We start from the raw sequence: 22,363 nt of genomic DNA, 5'->3' as shown, positions 1-22,363 counted from the left end.
TATTGATTCTTCACATAGAAAAGTCTTTCTCTTTTATGTTTTTCCTATGCATGTTTTCTCTCTATAAATTTTATATCTATGCTTTTTGTATTTACTTGAAAATTATGTATACTTGAGTCAAGGTGAACCATCTCATCTAAAAAATGCTATTTTCTGTATCATTTGATATTTAAGTATTGTAATGCATTAGAAAATTTAATCCTTACTCCAATATAATTTTAGAAGTTCTAGTTAAGTTCAAAATCCATCAACATCCTGCTGAAAATACTCTCTTTTTACACACACTACCTTGTCTTCTGTGCATTAATTTAATCTATCTAATGATAAGTGTATATTAAAGTATTAAAACACTATGTTATGAACATTCATTTCTCTGTTATATCATTTTGGTTTAATTATAGAAACTACTGACAGCCCTGCGATTATTAGGGATTCATAGAAGTCCCAAAAATTTGGGACTAGCTGGAGTCTGATCTCATGGATTAAATTACCAGCTGGAGACTAACAGGCATGTTCCTAGAGGGCATTTTTCCCATATTTAGAAATTTAAATAAAATCCAGTCTTTTCACTTAGCCCCAGAGGAAATAAAGCACAGTGTATAGGAATTTGCTCTTTCAAATCAATCTCTTGTACAATACATCCATTAGATTGGATGATGTGTTCCTCCACAAACAGAATTTGAAGTCTTTGAAAAAAAGCTGTTTGGACACAATCCTTAGGACTTCACTACAATTTTGCATATAGAAGTTGCCAAGGTAATGCACGTAATCCAGCTAAGCTGCACGCCAAACCCCCATCCCATGGATCCCCCCATCCCACGGATCCACTCATCCCTGAAGCAAGCCAGCTCACTCTGGAGCAGCAGCTACCTGATGTGAATGTAGTTCATGTGGACTCAGCCATGTGAATTGTTGAGTGACTTTCTTTTAGAACTCAATTATTTTGCAGCCCAATAAAAATTTTATCAACTGTTTTTAGGGACTCATGGTCCCATTCCAGCAGACACAGCCTGACTATGTCCACCAGATAAGCAGGGTTGAAAATGCTTACTGTGTAACAATAAGTCTGATGACCCTTTTAATATTCAGACCAATCCCTACACAAAATGAACTGGTGTCTAAGTCAGACTTTTGAGTTGAGTCACCTTGTCAGTTCTTGTTAACACCAAAAGGAATATGACCAGAAAGTCCATGAAAGCTGGAGTTCCAGACATGGAACTGTCAGATCCTTCCCTCAGACCTGTCCCAGATTGCAACTGCCTGCTCTACCTCATCCCCTGAGGGCAACCCCTCTCCCTGCTCAAACAGGGATGATTGATACACAAATCAGAACTTAGGATCTTTTCCTTATTTTTAGGTTTGAAATCATTCTTTAAAAACAGAAAAAACCTCAACAAACCTGTGTGTGCTACCGCCACAAAACATGTCGCAACTCAATTGGTTTTTTATCAGCTAAAACGATTCTTATCTAATAGAAAGCTACCAGCACCTTACAGGCACTGCTCACTGGAGGTACTTCCACAATAACCAAATTAACCAAAGAAAAACTATAATATCATTTCATACATGATATTGGAAAAAGTTCAACTCTCTTGACTGTACTGGACAAACATCTACAGCATTTTCATTTTTTTTGGTAAAATACTAGAACAGTTTTGTCCATCTAATTTATTCACTCAATCTAACCCACTCTGCATCTAAATTTCTATATCCTCTGATAAATTCAAGATCATTAAGCCATATTTCACCAAATTGTAGCAAAGTGATATAAAGCAAGATATAACACTTCCTATATGTGTAAATAGCTGGAGTCAATACTGCCCTCAGATTTCCCTCACACTCTGTTCCATTGCCTTGGGGTACTCTGAGAAACACAAAGGACAGCAGACCCCAAATGCACAAAATGATAAATGGATTATGGAAAGAGAAATACACACTCATCATTAACACTACCAAGAATTTTCTGTGGAAAAATCTTCAGCCATGCTCAAAGTTCCTCACCTCCACTTGGATGTTTCTTAGCTAACCTGCACTATAAAGTGAAAATGCTTAAAGCAAATTAAAAATAATAAAAATAAAAAAATAAAAAGGAAAGTTTTGGGTTGCTTTCTTTTGTTACAAATTAAGAAAAAAAAATAATATCCGTCACAAAATAGATATTATATTCTTATTCTCCCTTCGAATTTTTCAGGTTAAGGTTTCAGTTAGAATACATCCTAATTTCCCAAACAACCTTCTAAAATAACCCTACATACAATACCTACAATACCTTACACCTTAAAATAGTCTCAGTTAAAAAATGGGAAGCTGGCATTCAGGGCATGTGTACAGAGCTCTGTTAAAGGTAATCAAGCTCATACGAAAGTCCAAGCAAACTGTTTAAGAAACAGTAATAACCAGTGAGAAAACAGATGTTCCTTGACTCCCAGAACCCCAAACCCAACACCATAATCGAAGTACACATGACAATAAGACAGGACCATGCATACAGGTTCCAGCAACTGATTGAGATACCTTTTTGATTTCTTCATCACTGCTTAACTGAAGAATCTCTGCATTTTTCTCTTCTGACCAAAAATTTGTATATTTTTGTTGTTGTTCTAGTTATTTGATATTTTTTTTTAAAATTTCGTCTGCAATGTATCCAATACTTTAGCTGGAATGTATATTTAAAGTGTACTTCATATTACCCAACACTCCTTGGCCAAAAATAGCCAGGCAGTTAACTCAAGTTACTTGGGCTTTTTGTTGTGGCACAAGGAGAGACTAATTTTTCATCTCTTAAAGAAATCATGCCTGCTTCCTTTTGAGGTATGCAAATGTCAGGTCTGGCCTTCCCTGTTTTGATGGAAGAGTCTCTGGGGAATGCTGACAGAGGAGCTGCACAACAGCCGGCTGTCACCTGGCGCTTCCCATTTTCCATCTCATTACAATGAGGGTTTAATAAGGCAACAGCTTCTTTAACACCACGACCCACTGCAGCTCCCTACAGGTTTCTCCAGCAAAAATTAAAATACTGAGATATAAATTTTTATGTAATAAAATAAGAAAATAAGAAAAAATGGTTTAAAACAATATTCTTGTATAATTTAATAATTTCTTCCTTCATGCCCTCTGTAATGTTTGCTCTCTAGATGAAATCTGTGAGATGTTTTCCTGCCTTGAACAAAGATCTATTTAACAGTATCTTTTTGGATACAGAGTAGGAAGAGCAGAACAACACTAAAAACGGAAAAAGAAACAAAACTAACATGTAACAGAAGAGTTCTGGCTCACTTCAACATATTTAGAGAACCCTAATTTGTGCAGTCTGCTGGAGAAGACATGTTTACTCTGAAGTAGTAAATAAGTTGAGAAACCACAACCAGGGAGAGAGGGCTGCAAAGGATAACAGAATGCTGCAGCACCTATTCATGTCTTTTGGAGGATGCCCAACAGCTGCCTGATGGTGCTTTTTAAGTAAGGGATCAGAGGAGCTGATGCCAGATTTAGCCACTGTGATTGACACAGTAGCTGATGTCAAATTTAAGGTGCTTGGAAACACTTGGATTAAATATGCAATTTTTTGAATAAATTTTCCTATATTGGAATTATTTTTTTTAAAATATATTAAACTTTTTTTTTAATTATTAATGAGAACTGCTTTCTCTTCTTTTTCTTTTTTTTTTTCTATTTTTTTCTTAGTAAGGTAGAGTGTGCATTATTTTCAGGAATTTCCAGAATACTTAGCTCATCAATAAAAAAAAAATAATTGTCCCTTGTAAATCAATCGCTACTCATAAATAAGTATTTTTAATCAAACTTTGAAAGGAGTCAAGAGGTACCTTCCACTAGATTTCCTTATATCTTTCAAAGAGAAAGGTTATCTACAAAGGAAGGCAGCTACTGAAAAGCTAGATAATGTGCAAGTATTAATTCACTCCACCAGCCTATGAATCTTTCTTTAACTTTTAAAAGGAATAATAAAAGATTATACACACACAAACACACACACACAAAAGTAATAGAAAGCAAAACAACAACTAAAAAAGATGCAAAGCCCAGCTGTTTGTCCATCTCAAAACCCTCTATTTTCAAAGGTCTTGTCCCCAGTTTCCAAGTTCATGTTACTATCTCTGAAAGGCAGCCTTTGATGCAGCACAGACTGCAAGAATCTTTATCTGATCTGTAAAGATCAACTCCCTAGAAGGCCTATTCTTCTTCCACCCTTCATTATTTTTTTATGTATATGTCATATTTTTATCTCCTCCTTGCCAGCACAGGATTCTGTCAGCAAAATTAAATTTATATTCAGTACAATGAAAAAAAATTGGGGGGGGGGGCTTCCCATACTTCTTTAAGTGGTTTTTTTTTAAAATAATATTCAACTACTTCTTGATATATTAAGCTATTATAAAATGTATAATCTTAAGAGTTAACAGATATCACTAGCCTCACAAACTTTTTAAATCCAAGGATATTTTAGGTTATTTTAAGAAAATATGTACCATGAGAAAATATGTCAATATAAACATAGAATACATGATGACCTTCAAGTCCTGACTATAAAATATTATCCAAATATTCAGACCTCTTCTTGCATGAACAGCACAAAAGCCATAAAAAGTATGTGTGAATGTGGTTTAATACATAGTTTTCATATTTGTGTCTGAAATACAAATAGGTTTTTTTTTCCATAGTTGATTATGAATTGGATATGAATTGCAAGATGAGGAAGAGATTTTCTAAGACTCATATATTGGTGTCAGAAGTGTCAATGCAAGACTGATACTGTTATTTCACTACAGGTTTAACACAGACTGACAAAGCCTAAAGGATTACATTCTCATCTCAGTAAGCTATTACAGTCTATATTAAACCAAATCAGAACTATTCTACTTGATCCTAGTGTCTTTACATGCAGAACATACATTATATTTTCACAGGAATTCTTGGTAATGAATTATCCAAATACCCATGAATTACCCTATTCAATAATTTTACACAATTGTAGAATAAGACCACACAGTTTGTCACACAGAGAGTGTGAGTTCAACAAACAACTGTAAACTGGAAGGTCAGTAACCCAAAAGTGAGCATAGATCATACTCCTCATGTAAACATATATGGATTTATTTTCTGTCTTATTTCTATAACTCCAGTGGGGCACAGGTGGAGTTACTAGGGGCTGACTACCCTTTTACATGTTATTTATGAAGATATTTCCTATATGATCTTTCTAACAAGTGGGCACTGATAATAATTTTCACCACTAAAGCTGATCTAGATTTAATTAAGCTGAGGCATGTCAGTTTGGACAAGAGAGTCCCAACCATAAAAAAATGTCTTAGACTGAAGCAAAGACATGCCTAATTTTGCTGATTTCAATTGTAACGAGAAGTTTTAATGTCTCCTCTTTCAAGTATATTTGTTTGCTTTTAAAATTATTTTGATCTCTAACACTGAAGCCCAAAAGTTTCCATGATAATTCACATTTCCCTATGTCAAATAAGGACTTTTTTTTCCTAAGCTTTGCTGTATTGTATTATATAAAGGCCATAATCTTCAGCGTAAGTGTATCCAGAACTATAAACATATTTTTTAAGATTATTATTCTTTTTTTTTTAGTATAGTGACCAAATATAGGTTTTTGGTTTTTGCTGATCTGCAGCTTAAGATATATTTTAGGTATTTACACTGCAGAGTCACAGCTTCTCTTTACTCTGACATCTGCTGTGCTACATGATGGGAATGTGATCTGTGCTCTGTTAATGAGGATATCTGAAGCATATAAGGTCGCAGAAAGACTGTGTTTGTAATTGGTCTCCTATATTCTGTACAGAATTTGGATGTTGTACTCCTCAGCTGCTCTCTGGGGACAATTTCCCTTTTGTCATCTAAGGCAGCTGTTGAGTCATATTCATATGAAAAAAGAGTATACTGGGGTCTGCTGACATTTTAATACTTATAAAAGCAGTTTTAATATAAAATTACTGGCCTAAATATATATATATATATATATTAAGACAATTGGGAATTAGCACATTTTTTTGAAAGCTAATGTTATTGCACTCTGGACAGCACTTCAAAGTAACACCTCAATCCTTGTCTTCCACTTTATAGATAATTAACAGCAACCTAAAATCCTACATTTATTTTTTTCTAATTCAGCTGCAGATTACAAAACTCAACTTTAATTAAACAGTAAGCAGAAAATTACTTTCCATAGTGTTTCTGTTTTTCTAATGCATTTCAAGACATATCTGCTTTATTCATATGAGAAGTAATTTTCAGTATTTATTAATAGTTACAGTGAAAATAATTCTTTTTCATTCAAGATAACCTTTATTCCTATTGTTTACTTAAATGAAAGAAGGAAAAAAAGGCTGATTCTCTACAGAGAACTTTTTATTCTTTTTCATGATCTTCTAGTTCCAAAGCAGATGAAGCCATTGCTCTAAATAAGATCAGAAATCAATGGAAAATCAAATCTGGAGTACTTGAGATTACAATATTGCAGGTGAAGTTAAGACTTTCTGACATAACGAATCCCATTTATTTTAACAGGAAAGACTGAAATTGGGATGCCATAAATAAATGCATCCCACATGTGCATTTGGTATCTCAAGCATCACATGCCATCACCTGTCACTGAAAAAAGTGTCATATAAGAAAAGTAAAAAAGGATAAAGCCCAAAGAACATTTGTCAAAGTAACACTTCTCCATTACACAAAAGCAGCCTTTCCCTAAAACATGAACTAGAAATAGCTCTTCTCTTCCATTTGTTCCTTTCCTTTAATGTATTTAAGAATTTCCTAACACTAGCAAATTAAAAAAGAGAAGGAAAAAGTGGCATAGTGGCAGTACTTCAAGGCCTAAAGGAGAGCTGAAAGAGTCTTTCAAATATACTATATTAGGATTCTCAGTTAAGCTTTAGAAAGAATCTAAAATTATTCAACAGTAGTACAGATATTTTAAAACACTTTTTGTTTACATCCAACACAAATCACGGAAGAACTGGAGCTATATACACCACTGAAAGTCATTGCTGGAGAACAAATGACTAAATAAGAAAATAAGTAAATAAATAAATAAGCTAAACACCATACATTTAAACTTCTGGAAAAGTGAAATAGCTCGATATGCACTTAGGTGAGTGCACAGCCTGCAGAAGTTGCAGGGAGGATGATGTCAAGTACTAGTTTGTAGCTTGCTTAAAATTTACTTCAACTTCATCTCTGATGTCCATAATCCCAACTAGAACTAGCAAGACCATTGGTACCAGATGAAAAGAAACCTCACATGAACAGTCAAAGGAAAATGAACCACAGGTCCAAAGGCATCACTGAAGGAGTACCTGGGTACCAGAGACCAGCTCAAATACAGCCACAATGAAGAACACAGGGAGCATAAAATTGTCTTCTCTGACTGGAACAGAGTCCAGTCTATGCCACATGAAACATTATTTGTGTGAAATACGTTACACACTTAGGTGCAGTAGGAGTGTACAAATTAATTATATTCAATTATTATTAAACAGCAAAAAGGAGTGCAGTAGATTCACATCAGAATGTAGAGAAGCAGAATTTCCACATTTACGAAGAGAGGGAAAGAGGAAGGAAGTTCAGTTCCCAAGCCAGAGTATATTTCTAGGATGTGTGCAACCAGGAGATTTCAGCAGCTGAGGAATATTATGACAGCTTGATACTGCCAAAAACGTTTCAGTAGACAAGGGAGTACGATAGAGACAACTAGATAAAGGCATGAAGAAAAACTATTAGAGAAGAGTAAGATAGTCTGTCAAATGCATCTTGACATCTAGCAGTGAAATTTCACTAGAGTGGTGTATAAAAATAGCAAAGACCACTTCTTTTAAGACATCATTCATCCTTCTCATTTGCAGAGGTTTAAACCTTAGAGCTTATTACATTTTCACTCTAATAATTCATATGCCTTAAATGTAAGTCACATTAGTGTTGTATATTTAAACAGGCTCAAAGTGAAGGACACACACTGAAACCATTAGACTGAAATTGCCAACTGCTGCAGCAAATCTCAAATTGCGTAACACCACCAGCTCCAGCTCACTGTCTGCCTTAGGAAATTCTTTCAAGCTTAACAGCTGAGCTAGTAACTTCACAGGCATGATTAAAAAATGACATGTATATTGAGTAGGCGTGCCTTGTAACCCTGTTTATTTACATGCTTTCCTTCAGCTCAAGGAGAAATCAGAATTACATAATTTTTTTTTTTTAGAAATATCAAAATTAACTCACTTAAAAAAAAAGGGTTCAAAAAGGTAATTTTCCTCTGACTTAAAAAACTTAACTTGACACTGTTCAGACTGCTTTACAACTCCTTTAACACGTCGTCAGTAAATACCCACTTAAACAATCAAAAAGAAAAAGAACCACATAAAATACAACCTAACAATTTATACATGTTAGCAGATTGACTGAATTCGGACTAATATCTGAATAGGAACAGACATAACTGAAATATGTACATGCAACTGCCTTATTTTAAAGGGGAAAATAGGAAAAAAAACCTAACAAATCAATTAAATAACTCCTTGCAAAGTACAAGGAGAAGAAAACATTGATACAGACTGGCATCACTTATGCAAGAAACACACTAAAGAAGCCAGTTACCTTTAATCAGATAAGGGATGCAAGAGCAGTTGCATCTTGTCTCATATAATCAGACAGAACAACAAATTTCACAGAATTCCCAAGTTTCATATTATTTTAGTAACAATATATCAAATAATATCATTTTACTGTCAATGCAACTCAGTAACAATATTAAATATACACTGAATATTCAAAACACTGTTTCCAGTATTTTGGTTTAAAATTACAGGTTCTGCTAAAATCACAAAAAAGGAGATCGGCTAGGTAGGAAACTCTAAATATAGAGAAGTGTAGTGAATTCTAGATGTACTCACACTTTGTGTGCTACAAAAGACGTTTAGATGTAATGCTGCTGTAATCCCAAAAGAAGATCAAAAAGCTGTAGATTTAAAAATCTCTGCTGAACTCATAAGCTAATATCTCTTTTGGCCATGTCACCAGAAACAGCATTAAGCTCTCTCAGAGTTGGATGGGTATTTATAGAAAGAAGAGCAAAATCCAGAAATTCCAGAACTAACAGGAGCGAACAGAGCTCATTTATCATCTCTTCCTCTGCAGAACAGGACAGAAATGTTTTATTTCATTAGGACACATTCATAACCTAAACTATAATGATAATTCCCAAGTAGTTAATGATTTATAATAAAAGCAAGGCAGCACTGAAATCTGCAGCATCATTTCCAGAAATGGGCCAATGAACAATGCAACTCTATTAATAATAAAATGTTAATTAGGAGTGGAACCAAATCGTGAATTTTAGAAAAAATTCAGCATGTTCACCTTAGCTCTTCAATGTATAAAACAGAATAATGAATGTAACTTTCTACAAGCCTGTTCAAAAGTGAATCCACTTCTTAAATATATATATACATATTTGCTGGAAAGTACAGCTGAATACCAAATGTAGCTGTAACAAGGCAAGATAGTGTCTCAAAAGCTTTGCATGTCAGAGAAAAAAATTGAGCAGGTGGTGGGCTATAGCTGCTGAATAATCAACTTGATCTCATCAGCAGTCAGGGGGTGAGAGCCAAGGAAACATGTTACTGTTGGCAACAGCAGGAACAAATGATATATTAATACTGCATGCTATTTTCAGGCAACATTTCCCTAATGGAAGTAATTCTAGTCAAAAGAAATAGAAAGTGTTTAACTGTGAGTCCTGCAGAAAACTGTGTACAAAGGAAAATGACCTTCCCCCGGCAAAGTGTAAGAGTGATTTTTATTTTCCCAGAGATCCTGCGTCAGCCACGACAGCAATGCTGGGAACACAGCCCTGCTGCTATGCCTGGCTTTGACCTGGGGTAACAGGACACCAGAGCCCCTTCATTTCCTTCTTAGCACATGCAGTATGAAAACATGCTGCTTCTAAACTTCCCCAAATATATTTTAAAAGAAGCATTGCACTCCCAACATTCTCCCTCTACTGGACAGGCTCAAATTTTAATGTTCAAGTGTAGACACGTCAAGTTTTGAAGAGCAATTCAAGTCCTTTGTTAGTCATACCTTTTCTAGAAAGGACTAAATGGTATTTACTAGTTCTAACCCTCCAACAGAACATTCTTCTAGACTTGAATGTAAAAACACCTTCAAATTAAAAGTAGACAAAAATGTAAGATGAGAATGCTGAAAATTGTATATTCTACATTTCCATGCATTGATTGTGTTGGTTGTGATTTCTCTTCATCATCATTTTTCATGCACATGTCATATAGTGAACAATTTATGAACTCTTTGTTCCAGGCAGAACAGTCTCTTTCAGGGCTTTCTTGTGATTACACAGAAAAGACAACCTGTTTAAGATATACTATTAACCCTTAATCATATTTCTTCACTGTAAGACCTTTAAAATGGAATTATATGTGAAAAAATACTATTTTTAATTGTAAAACCTCCAGCTGTGAAATAAATACATATTATCATGGCTACAGATGTATTTAATAACTTTTCTAATCCATTGTGAAATAACTAATGCTAATTGTATTTAACACATAAAGGAAAGTAAAGCAGAAGGGTGACAAAATGTGACCAAAGTCACACAAAAAGCGTTAGGTGCCAGCAACACCAAAGTCCATAAGATTTCTCCTTTTGTTGAATCCATTGTATTTATTTTTCAGTTATTTTCCTCTCTTTTCTATGATTATGTACAAGACCCTTAGCTATGCTTAAGAAATGTTATTTCATTGGCTGTCCTAAGGACTAATGCACAGATCTGAATCAACATTCAAACTATAATTTCCTTCCAATTTTTACAAAAAGAAAAAAGACCCAAACAAATGATTTAGATTGTTTTAAGTGTTACCCTAACAGGTGACACATTTGAGAACTACTACAAGAGGTTTGGGTTTATGTATGATGACTTCTACCAAAAGGTGTTTAATTAGGATGTCTCACACTCTTCTCTGTATTAAAATCTAATTTCCACCTTCTAGCTCAAAGAACACAATCAAGAAGCATTATTCCATCTCAAAACTGTCTAAGCATCTTCCTCATGTCACTTTCACATCTGGTGTTATTTTATTTTTCAGTCTTGAATGCTTCCTTTCTGTAAAGGTACTGAATATATATTTATATACTGAATATAAAGGTGCTGAATATATATATATATATATAAATATATATATATGCTGAACCATGCCACCAAACTTAGCACTCTCCAAAAGTGTGTTTTCTTTTATTCCAATTACAGCTACTTACTGAAAATCATCATCAGAATCAAACTGTGAATAGCAGAAAGAATTAAGAAGCAGTTAACCCTTATTATAAAAAAACCTATAAACTAAACACAGTCAGGAATGTCACAGCACAAGTAAAGCAAAATCTGGCAGTACTTTACCAGACTGGATGTTTGACACATTTAACTCAGTATTATGCCGTTGACTGCAGTCGATCTGATTTTCACTTAAAAACTCTGCCCAAGAACAATTTCTTCCACACTCCTGTTAAAATGGCACATTAGATAGCAGAGGTGATGTTCAGAAACCAGTCTATATCTTAAATCAAAGACACCTTAGGTGGATACTTAAGGGACTGGCAGACTGCTAAAGGTTTAGTTTTTTAAACACTGAAGGATGTTCTTGTGTGATTTCATGGAATTGCTTTTGGGCTATAGTCTCAAGGAATACTGAAAAACAGATAAATTTTGTAAGTGGAAAAGCTGATTCTTCTGGGCATTTCCCTGTGACATAAAACATTAAGATTTGAGAAGTCAGACCTTTGTGCCCTCATTTAGGTCACTGGCAGCATTGAAATACTGAATTTCTACCAACTGAGCTGAAAAGTAACTCAATGCCAAGGAAAAAAGGCATCTCGCATTTCTATGTGAAAACAACTATAAATTTCAATATATCTTTCAAATTTATAGATTTTGATGGGTACACTGCATTAGTGAAGACTAAAAATGCAGCTTCATGTTGAATCAATGACTGTTGACTCACCATTGATCAGTGTGGTAAATGACATAAGTGACAGCAAAACATTCACTTGCATATACAACAGAAGTTTCAAACACATAAACCCTGAATTTAAAGCCTTATTAAATTAAATTACAGCTAAATTCAACCATACAGTGAACTCTTCATCTGTATCCTGTGCTCAGGTGGTTTTAGCAAAGTAGAACGAAGGGTGTAAGGGATGGTTACGGTGCAGAACCTTGGAGACCCAGGTGAGAATTGTCAACAGGAATTCCTTCCACCATGCTGCCCCCTGATAAAATCACTACTTAATGCTCTGGTTTATAAAACCAGACAGCTGGACACTCCTTGTCAGCTGAACAGTTAATGGCTCAGTTGTGTTAGATTAAAGAGAAGATGAAAAGTAAGGAAAATTAACTTTATTTAGTAAATTTAATCTCCAAACTTTATTTTCAAGATCTTTGTGTTTCTATCATTAAACTCTTGCCAAGTAATACCTTTAGTAATACCTTTCTCCAAACCTTAAATCTTGAACTTATTTTTATCTGTGTTACCTTCTTATTCCACAGAAAAAAAAAAATACAAAAAACCTGAAAAAAACCTTCAGATATATAACCCAGCTAATTCTGTGTGGGGTATATAAAAACCAAACCCAAAATCAAAACCAAGACCCCCCAAAAAACCCCAAAAACCAAGAACATCACAAAGAAAAAAAATTCCAACAAAACTTCTGATTTTTTTTTTTTTTTTTAAATCACAAGCTTACTAGGGTCAAAGGATAAGCTGAATGACATACGGCTTTTAACTTAAAAAATAAAAAAAAAACCCCAAAATAAAAAAAATAAAAATAAAAATAAAAATAAAAATAAAAATAAAAATAAAAATAAAAATAAAAATAAAAATAAAAATAAAAATAAAAATAAAAATATAAAAAATATTTTAAAAATCTCTTTGGAACTGGATATATTAGCAGGCACAGGGAGATGTGTGATGATGGCATCTAAGAAGCCATGGGGCAATACAGCAAATGTTCTGCCTGGCTTCTGGATTCCCACCCATCCCATCGTTGTTTACTCAGCCGGGGGTGGCAGCAGCAAAGCCACGGCTGCTCTGACACAGGAAGGTGGCAGCCAAGCTCAGGAGTGCCCAGAAAGGTAAAAAAGAAGAAAGTGGCAACTTCTGCCAGCTCATGTTTTTTATTTATAACTACAATTCAAAGAGAAGCTACTTAAATGCAAAGCTGCTGTGGATTTCAATCCATCAAGTATGTTGTTACCCAACAAAATCTAAAGAGGTTGCTCACATAAGTACTCAGTTGCTGGGAAGATCACACTTTGGTTAGCAATTTAACTGGAAACAAGTCACTGGTGTTCTGTGCAGTGTAAAAATAGTGTGAAAGGGAGATTTACCTGCACACTCTGCTGGAGTTTTACAGGTACTGTATGCTCAATAAACTGCAGAATGTAGCACTGAATTATACTACATATGTTCTGCTTAGTTTGTAGAAAACATTCTTTTATTGTATTTACGTAATAAAATAAGAAATGCAACGTAAAATATGCTCATTTTCTGAAATGTATACGTAAAGTACAAATACTTGCTCTACATGCTTCTTCACACAAAAATACATATATACTAAGTTATGAAAAAATCCAAAAGAAAAAGAAAAACATTTACGATAGAAATAGATTGATGTATCATTTTGAGCCAGAGTCTATAATACAGACAGATTATGTTTTTTTTCACTAGCATAATGGTGTTTGGTGTTTAGAAGTTTTTTAGCTGTTGAACTGTTCAACTGATTAAATAGTTACTTTGTTGGCACCATTTTTAATTCTTGTGCTTTTAGCCTCAGCAAAACATAAAGGGAAAGAGGAAAAAAAGATGTCAATAGAAACGGACAAATTAAAATAAACAAACAAACAAACAAAAAAACCCCACACCTTTTCTAAAGTAAAGAAATTTGAAGACTGCTTAAATTGATACTAGTTAATCCCTACCTTCAAAAGATCATGATATTCTAAGAGTAATATCTCTTTACACCCTAATTCATTAGTCATTGTCTTTTATTATTTTCTTGCATAGGTAATTTTGTGCATAGTTTTTAGCCTACTATTACCAGATAGGTTTATATATATTTGTCTAGAGGGTGATGGAGTATTCCAAGGTGAGTTTACTGCAGTCATTACAGCTATGGTTGTTAAAATGGTAAAATTGCTTTTTCTAGTTATAGCAAACTTTTTGATCCCTTACTTACAAAGAAAAAAAAATTAAAAAACCAAAAACCAAAAAAACCCCACAACAACCTTTACCTTAATTTAAAATTCCTTCACACTTTGAACAATAAAAAGCATGAAACATTTTATGAGAAAATTGAGAAAATGGGGTTATAGTGTTGAATAAAAATCTTTTTTTAAGGCCCTCCTTGCTTCTTCTATGATTTGCACCGGTTTTCCAGAGAGAGTTGTGTCTATTTTTTTTTTTTTGTCAAGTATAAGCAAATATATTTTGAAAACATATTTAAAACCAGAAAAAAATTCTGTTGTTTTTTTTTTTAAGCAGAAGTTAGAGAAAGACTTTCTTTCCACTTTGGGCAATACCTTGCAATGCTTACAGAAGGCTTTCTAACAGTTTCAGTCAACCCAGAATAGTGAATATACCAAACAAGGATTTAACGTCACAGTGTGTAAATAAAAGAAAAGCCTTGTTAAACCAAATGTTTTCCAAGTTTGATGTAAAGTTTCACAATAATCAAGCTTATTTCAGTGGAAGGACTTCTGGCTAATCACCTCATGTATTTCATGTGCAACCAGAAATGAATTTGTATTGGACTGATATTTACATGCTTGGTTTTATATGCAAAGAACTGTTTATGCTTTCCTTGAGCAGTAATATTCACAGTGGGCTAAGAGCTGAAGCTTCAATATACACTTGAATTGTCAATACATGTTTTATTATCACCCTCCCTCTCTTACTGTAAGCCTAGTCAAAAATCTCAGACAGAAAATATGTTCCAGTTTGGAATAGGAGGCTACGTTCCTAAAATTATTTGAAATGTTTGTTTTTAAAATATGCAGTTTTTAGGTATAGCACATTTGACAATGTCATAAAAATACTGTTCTTCCTTATTTTTGAACAATCAAGTTGTCAGATTTGTTTTAAGTGGAATCTGCAGCATTGTATCAAATTCTGCTCAGTCAGTGGCAGCTTATTAAACAGATCTAGGTTTGTTTGGGTTTTGCTGTTGCTGTAATTGTTTGTCAGTTGTTTTATTTGTTTGGGTCTTTAAGGTACAGAAATAGCACTTCTCAGATGATGCTTTGAATCCTAAAATGTGTTACGGGTGCAAACCCTGGGTTATCTGTGAGGGGGGACGAAAGGCAAATCTGAGAAGCTGGAGCACAAGACTGTAATGACCTTCTTGCCCAAGAGATCCAGGTAGCTTTCAAAAATCAGTGGCATTTATTAGAACTATGTGGCATCTACAGGCAGTTAAATTCAAACATACTCCTTCCCAAAAATCTGGCCTAAGCAGAATCTCCATGGCTTTAATTAGGGATGTAAACATTTTTTACTGCCTTAAAATAGATTAACTCTGAGGTGAGCCCAGGTCCAATGTTCACTGGAACATCATTTAAGAGCCTGACCTATGGAGGTCTGTGGCAGGCGAGAATCCAGAAATTTATCCCCTTCAGAACCATTCCTCTATATAATTATGATTAAAATTAATTGTGCTGCATTATCCCCTTGCAATACTGTCTTCTCTCTTGCCTGAGACAAAGCAGCCCAATTTATGTCCAGGAAAAAAATATCCGATTTTTAAATAGCATAATTTTACTGATGTTCTATGCAAAATATCAATTCAGTCTTTTAGGGTTAAATTCACAGCATCCAGGAACTGACAGTGAAAGACGAGGTACATGGAGGTCTCAATGCCATCTCATTTACACTGTTATTATTCAGTTTTACTCCCTTGTCAACTATAATTTTATACTCTGCATTTAGAACTCTATCATCCCTCAACATACAAGGATTTAATGTCTGTCACAAAGACTCAATAAACCATATGTGTTCATGTGTATACAATGCCATTTCTCTCCCAGACAATATATGTATGCTAATATATCTGGGTTTGAGAGCTCAACAGCTCTCCAAAGTACCCAGATTTGGTAGTTAAAACAGCTTTAGGAAATCCAGTATTGCCTTACAAACAAGTACTTCTATGCATATTAGAAATACTCCTATTAGTGTATGTTAACAAAACCATTCTGTGCTATAAAGAAACCTATTATTTGCTCCTACAGCACGTGTGCTCAGGCTCATTATCAGTCAGGGGACCCATTTCTGTGCAGGCACCACAGCAATCACTGCAGAATTGGCATGTAACAACACAAAGCAAACTTTTTATGCAGCCAAAGCCTTTGGATACCAGAACAGAATAGGAATCCCTGAAGAACAAGTGTTCAAACACAATATTAGAGCCCATCTTGAAGTGTAGCTTAGCTAATAGCACCAACTGAGCTGAATTGATTTTCTTCAGTTATTTAAATCTCATTATATATGCTCTATTTAAGTCCTTCTCTACCTAATTGATATGAAATATAAAACAACCTCTAAATAATTTAGTTTGAAAAAAACATACAAGCTAATTAAAGGCAAAAACTTGAAACTCAAACACATTCTAAATCTCTCTTTTTTTTTTAAGGCATCTTCTTTTTTGTCTTGGAGCTGCCTTTTTGTTTCTTTGTTAGTTCTGGAGAGAGAATGAGTTTTTGTAAGGGTTTTATTGTTTTTTTTTCCTACAGTGAAAAGTGCTTACAGAGAGGCCCCCAGGCTTCTGTTACTTTGATTTTATGCCACCAATAAAGGTTTGTGATTTTTGCATTTCTGCTGAAATTGCAATTAAATTAATAAAACCTAAATTATGTATTCTTTAACCATATAATGCAACTTTCCAGAACTGAAAATTAAAATAAATCTTACTATGATTATTAATCACTCCCCTTTAATTATAAAGTGAAGTCCTAAATGCCACCTTACAGTACAACAGTAAGGTCAGACTTTTGCTCAGATATCATGGGGGAGGTTGGAGGTGGCAGCAGAAAAGGGTACATTAATGCAGCAGTGCATTCCATGAGCAGATCTCTGACATATGTGCCTCAGACATGTAGAAGACAACAATTAAAATTAAAAATCACCTCCTGTAATTCATGAATTGCACTACTTTATACTTCCCTCTTATACCAAATATTACAATATTAGATCTTACAATGGATATGCACACAATCAGAGCCAAAGCTCTTTTTGGTCTTAAACCATTTCCAGGTAAAGTTCTTCCTGAGAACATAATAAATGTAAGTAACACCTAATTAGTATTTTCAATTAATTTCTATTATCTAGTTTCAAATTTAAAATAGTTGCCACAGAAAGATTTCTGATCTTGTGTTATTCTTACTGAAACTATATAATCCTCAATTTGTTTTCTTCTTACTTTTAAAGTAGTGTTTGATCTTTCAAAAGACCAGTTTACAAATGGACATTAAGATACATATTTTCACATTCTTGCACAGCACCATGTATAGGGTTCTGCAAATAGTACAGAGTTCCAAGACTTTTCAGTTCTATTTCTACTCTCCTATTTTTCAAATCTATTAATGAAAAGTAATCTATTAATCTATTAATTAATCTACTAATGAAAATCTCTTTCTGAAATATGAGCCACATTTTTAAATGTCACAGTTTCTGATAAGATAAATGTGATTATTATTTCAAAGAAATAAAGGAATGCTTCATTTACATTATTCCCAGTACCACTATTCTTACTTAGCTTCCTATTTAAGAGCATCCTGAAAACAAAGCTCTTCTTGAACCCATTCTCATTTATTACTCAAGCTATTCTGACCCCTCTCTCTCTCTCACACACACACAGAAACTGTCACCTGAAATTGTCTAACCTACAAAGCCAAATCATGCAGAACCTGGCATCATCCCTGCCTTACACTGTCAATTGGAGCCTTAGATCTCAAATGGGAGAAGAGACACCTAAAATGTTTTTATTTGGAGAAGAGTTGCTTTGTAGCTTAATTAAAGCACTGTCTGACAGTTCAGGAGATGGGAATTTGCTTCTTCTGCAAGGTTTGACAACATCCTCAGATAAAATATGATAATGCATCTTATGAAAGAAATAGTGAAATATGACATTAAACCTTTAAAAAAATCAGCTTTCATAATTTTATCTTTCGATTATTTCCACTAATTTGCTTAACAGAAATACAACTGCCTGCTTAGCAAACACATGTTTCTAGAATCTTTTAACTGAAATTTTAATATACTTTAAAAGAATGCCCACAGTGAACTTTATAACTATTGGCAAACACCAAAAGAATTATTTTCATATAGTAATACAATATTTGCTGTATAAACACTGTGGATGTGTTTTACAAATCCACAGTTAAATATCAACTATAATCCAAGGGGCTCAGAAGTTTTCTCAACAATTCTTTGTGAGAGTTTTTGTTTGGGGTTTTGGTTTTTTGATTGGTGTTTATTGTTTGTTCATTCTCCTGCTGTCATTTTCATTTAAAACAAGCTGTTTTGATGAATGAGAAATTTCTGTTGAAAATAGCAAGAGTGTTGTTAAAAAATACTTCCTTTACATCCATAATCAAGTTATTGGCCCAAATAGGTATTAAAGCAAGGAAAAGGGAGAAGTGGCCAGTAGAGATGTGACAGCAAGACTCACCTACCTCTGAAAGCTGTTTTATATGTTGGCCAGATTAAGCAATAGAATATATTTCACATGGATGCTTCCACACCCTTCAGTGTAATACAGCTAAATCAGAGATTTCTGCCCTCAGGCATGGGGGACAGAAATAAATATGAACTTCCACTCACCCCAGTTTATATGAAATGAGAAGAGACATTCTTCACAGTTTCCACAGGAAGAACATTGTATGTCTAAACTTTTAGTCCTTTCAGGTGTAGCTAGGAATAGCTTAAGGATACACTCTGGCAGCAATAATGGCATTTGCTTCCAACTGACTGCAAAAGATGATCTGAAGTAACTATCCTACAGAATATACAATTAATTATATTCCTTTAATTTTCTCCTCCAGCTACCTGCCACACTGGTGCACTGAGGTGAAAAAAATTAAAAAAAAAACAAAAAATCAAAAAAACAAAAATAAACTCCACAAATTCTCCTGTCATATCTGCTCTCAAAACAGTTTTCATACTTTACCTATTTAGATTTTCCAAATTCTGCAATTTTCTAGACTAAGCATGTGCTCACTTTCAGCTTGCCAGCTGTTAAGGGATGACTCCTGGATCTCCACCAACACAAGGCACACAGTTCTCTTTTCTAGAAACAAGAAATGGAAAAAATGCTGCAGCCAAATCCCCTGAGGTACCTGCCAGCCCTATAACTCAGAGACCCACAGGGACAGACCTGTGGTTCTTGCCAAGTCTCAGTAGCATCCTAGGGCTCTAACGAGTGTAAAAAAACACCTGGCAAACTCCAGTGAAGTGTAAAAGGTGGAAATATCACTAAGACTGCATTTTATCACTCCTCTAATGCTGCCTGGCAGAGCACAGACATAGTGAATGAGGCGTTGACTCTGCTCATTCCAGTCCTTTCTACAAGAAAATAATTGGCAGCGAGTTGTCAGCTCCCTATAAACTGCAATTCCTGCCAGGCCAAGGCTGTCAGTACAAGAAGGCAAAGAGTCCATCACCTGCTTTATGCTCCACCCCTGTACAGCTTAGTGAGCAGCAGGAATTTGCCTTGCTTTAAATTCCAGGCAGCACACAGGCACATGTGGCTGTCACTGGAAATGCACATTTAAATGCTACTGGGTTTCCTGAAATAAAGTTCTCTTTTCTCAACATGCATGAATGGAGAAAGAGGCCAGATTTAATGTGAGATTAAATTATAATAAATTCCCCATGATGATTTTTTTAATGAAATATTTTGTTTATCAGTAACACAACTAAGAATAAAAATCATAATGAATCTCCCTCCCCTGCTGCATGCAATTTCTTGGTAGAAAAGCATCCAATGAAAATTAAAATGAGAGATGGAAGTTGCTCAACACAGCTGAAGGCACGCTTTCTTGTTTCTTTTTATTCAGCAAAAGCTGTCAAAAATCCACATCCTCTGATGTACTTGCATTTAGCATAGGGATTTGTCAATTATTTATCGCAGAGAGTTCTGTCAGACTGGGATTAAGATGTTCTAAAACTCCCAAGAGGGTAATTCATCATACCACAATATAGTGTGTGAATAATGGACGTCCACAAAAGGCTCAGCTGACATGATGGAAGTGAATGATAGGTGAATTGAGGTCACAGGCTTGACGTGAAGACATGGGACAATGTCCACCCAGGCTGTCAGGCAGGGCATTAAAAAGGAGAAAATGTATAAATATGAAATAGCAAACAAACAGATTGGCTTTTGTTTCCTCATTCCTAACAGCTCAAAGAAACTGTGCTGGAGCTAATGAACACTGGTACACTGGTACACTCTACTGTGGCTGCTACAGCTCCAACTCAAAGAGAAATACCCTGAACTTTTGTTCCAGATATGAATTAATAAGTCCAAGGGCTGGGTTTTATTTTGCTTGCTAAACAGTGGTTTATTTTTGTGTTTTTCTACTCCTAACATACTTATGAGAACTTTGTTTCAGTAAAAAAGAGCACTTTAAATTGAAGCAAATTTACATTACATTCATTATGCTTTACTACAAAGCATTACATACTGCAGTTACTACTTGTTTTGCCCACAATGGGGACATGATTCTCTGACCCTCAGAAAGTTTCAGCCTGTCAAGGGCTCATCTGTTCCCAGGGGAAAAGTTCCTGGGAACAGTTTGCTCTCCAGAATTGTGTTATTGTAAATAGATACTATTTCTCAAAACAATACTTAATAGATGTTCTTGGTGTGCTTTCTCTGGTCCCACTAATGGGACCAAAGGGGGTGTTTTTCCTTCTACCAATCAGGGTACCCTAGTCAGAGAAGATTTATAAAGGTTGAGAAAACCCCGAAATAAAGGCTTATTTTCCCCACCAAGCAGCTGTGTGTGTGTGTCAGATCATCTGAAGAACCCTCAATACATCGTGTCCATCAGTGACACAAACCTATAAACCCAGAAATACAATTGACCCTGGACTATTTCTCAAAAAAAGAAATAGCAAATATCTATAAGCAAACAGCACCCATCAAAGAAACAGAAGTGAAGTGAGAATTGTGTCTCATTTCAACCAAGATGACAAAATATTTGGTGTTCCAGTGAGAAGTGATCACTTCACATAGAAAGACAATGTTATTACACTCGAAACTGTAATACACTACTGGTGCACTACTACTGTTGTACACTACATTCCCTTCAGGTGCTTTTTTCCAATAACAAAGATCTATATCTACCTTGTTCTTTCCCACAAACAAAAACAGGAATAAAGAAACCATTGCAAACACTAAGTACGAGTGTTCACGGGATCCATCTGTTGCTTTGTCTCTGTCATCTCATTTCATCCACTTGGTATTTCAGTGATTTAATCTTCAGAGTTAATAACACATCTCATAGAATGATAGAGTGATTTGGATTGGAATGGAACTGAATTATCATCTAGTACCAACCCTGCTGCCATGGTTCAGGACATTTTCCACTATACCAGCTTGCTCAGGGCCCCATCCAGCCTGGCCCTGCACACTTCCAGGGCATCCGCAGCTTCTCTGGGCCTGTTCCATGGCCTCACCACCCTCACAGTAAAGAATGTTTTGCTAGTATCTAATTCACACCTACCCTCTTTCAGTCTGAAACCATTCCCTGTTGTCCTATCACTACATTCCCTTGTAAGAAGTCCCTCTCCAGCTCTCTTGTAGCTGCTTCAGTCACTGGAAGGCGCCCTAAGGTCTCCTTGAAGCCTTCTGTTTTCCAGGATGAACAGATCCAACTGTCTCAGCTTTTCCTCACGGGAGAGTCAGCCCTCTGACTATCTTTATGACCTCTTCTGGACTCACTCCAATAGATCTGCATCCTTCTTTCACTGGGGGCCCAGGAGCTGGATGCAATGCTCTAGGTAGGGCCATTTACAGATAGAGAAAATACACGTAAAAATAACCTTGCATTATTATAGTAAGTATAGTATAGTAATAGTCTAGTCTAGTCTTGTCTAGTTTAGTGCTGAATTGTATTCTCAAAATGCCTTATTTTTCCTTCTCTTATGTAAATTAGTGGATCCACCAGCCAGGTAGGTGTGACACTGAGTTATTCCTGTCTTCAAAGTTACTGAAAACTAAAAATATTTCAGTATCAGTCAAAGCTGGTGAAACAGCTTCCAGT

The 22,363-nt window shown here is 35.0% G+C and overlaps 1 protein-coding gene across 2 annotated transcripts in view; it reads right to left on the bottom strand.

The window, feature by feature from the left end:
- The window catches only part of LOC131591742 (voltage-dependent calcium channel subunit alpha-2/delta-1-like), a 362,151-nt gene that overhangs the window by 189,285 nt on the left and 150,503 nt on the right, over positions 1 to 22,363 (bottom strand). The window lies entirely within an intron of this gene.

The sequence above is a fragment of the Poecile atricapillus genome, chromosome W (assembly GCF_030490865.1).
Source record: "Poecile atricapillus isolate bPoeAtr1 chromosome W, bPoeAtr1.hap1, whole genome shotgun sequence".
In the NCBI taxonomy this organism is placed as follows: Eukaryota; Metazoa; Chordata; class Aves; order Passeriformes; family Paridae; genus Poecile; species Poecile atricapillus.
Note: the sequence above shows the minus strand (reverse complement) of the source record. Positions and strands in the feature narration are given on the sequence as shown.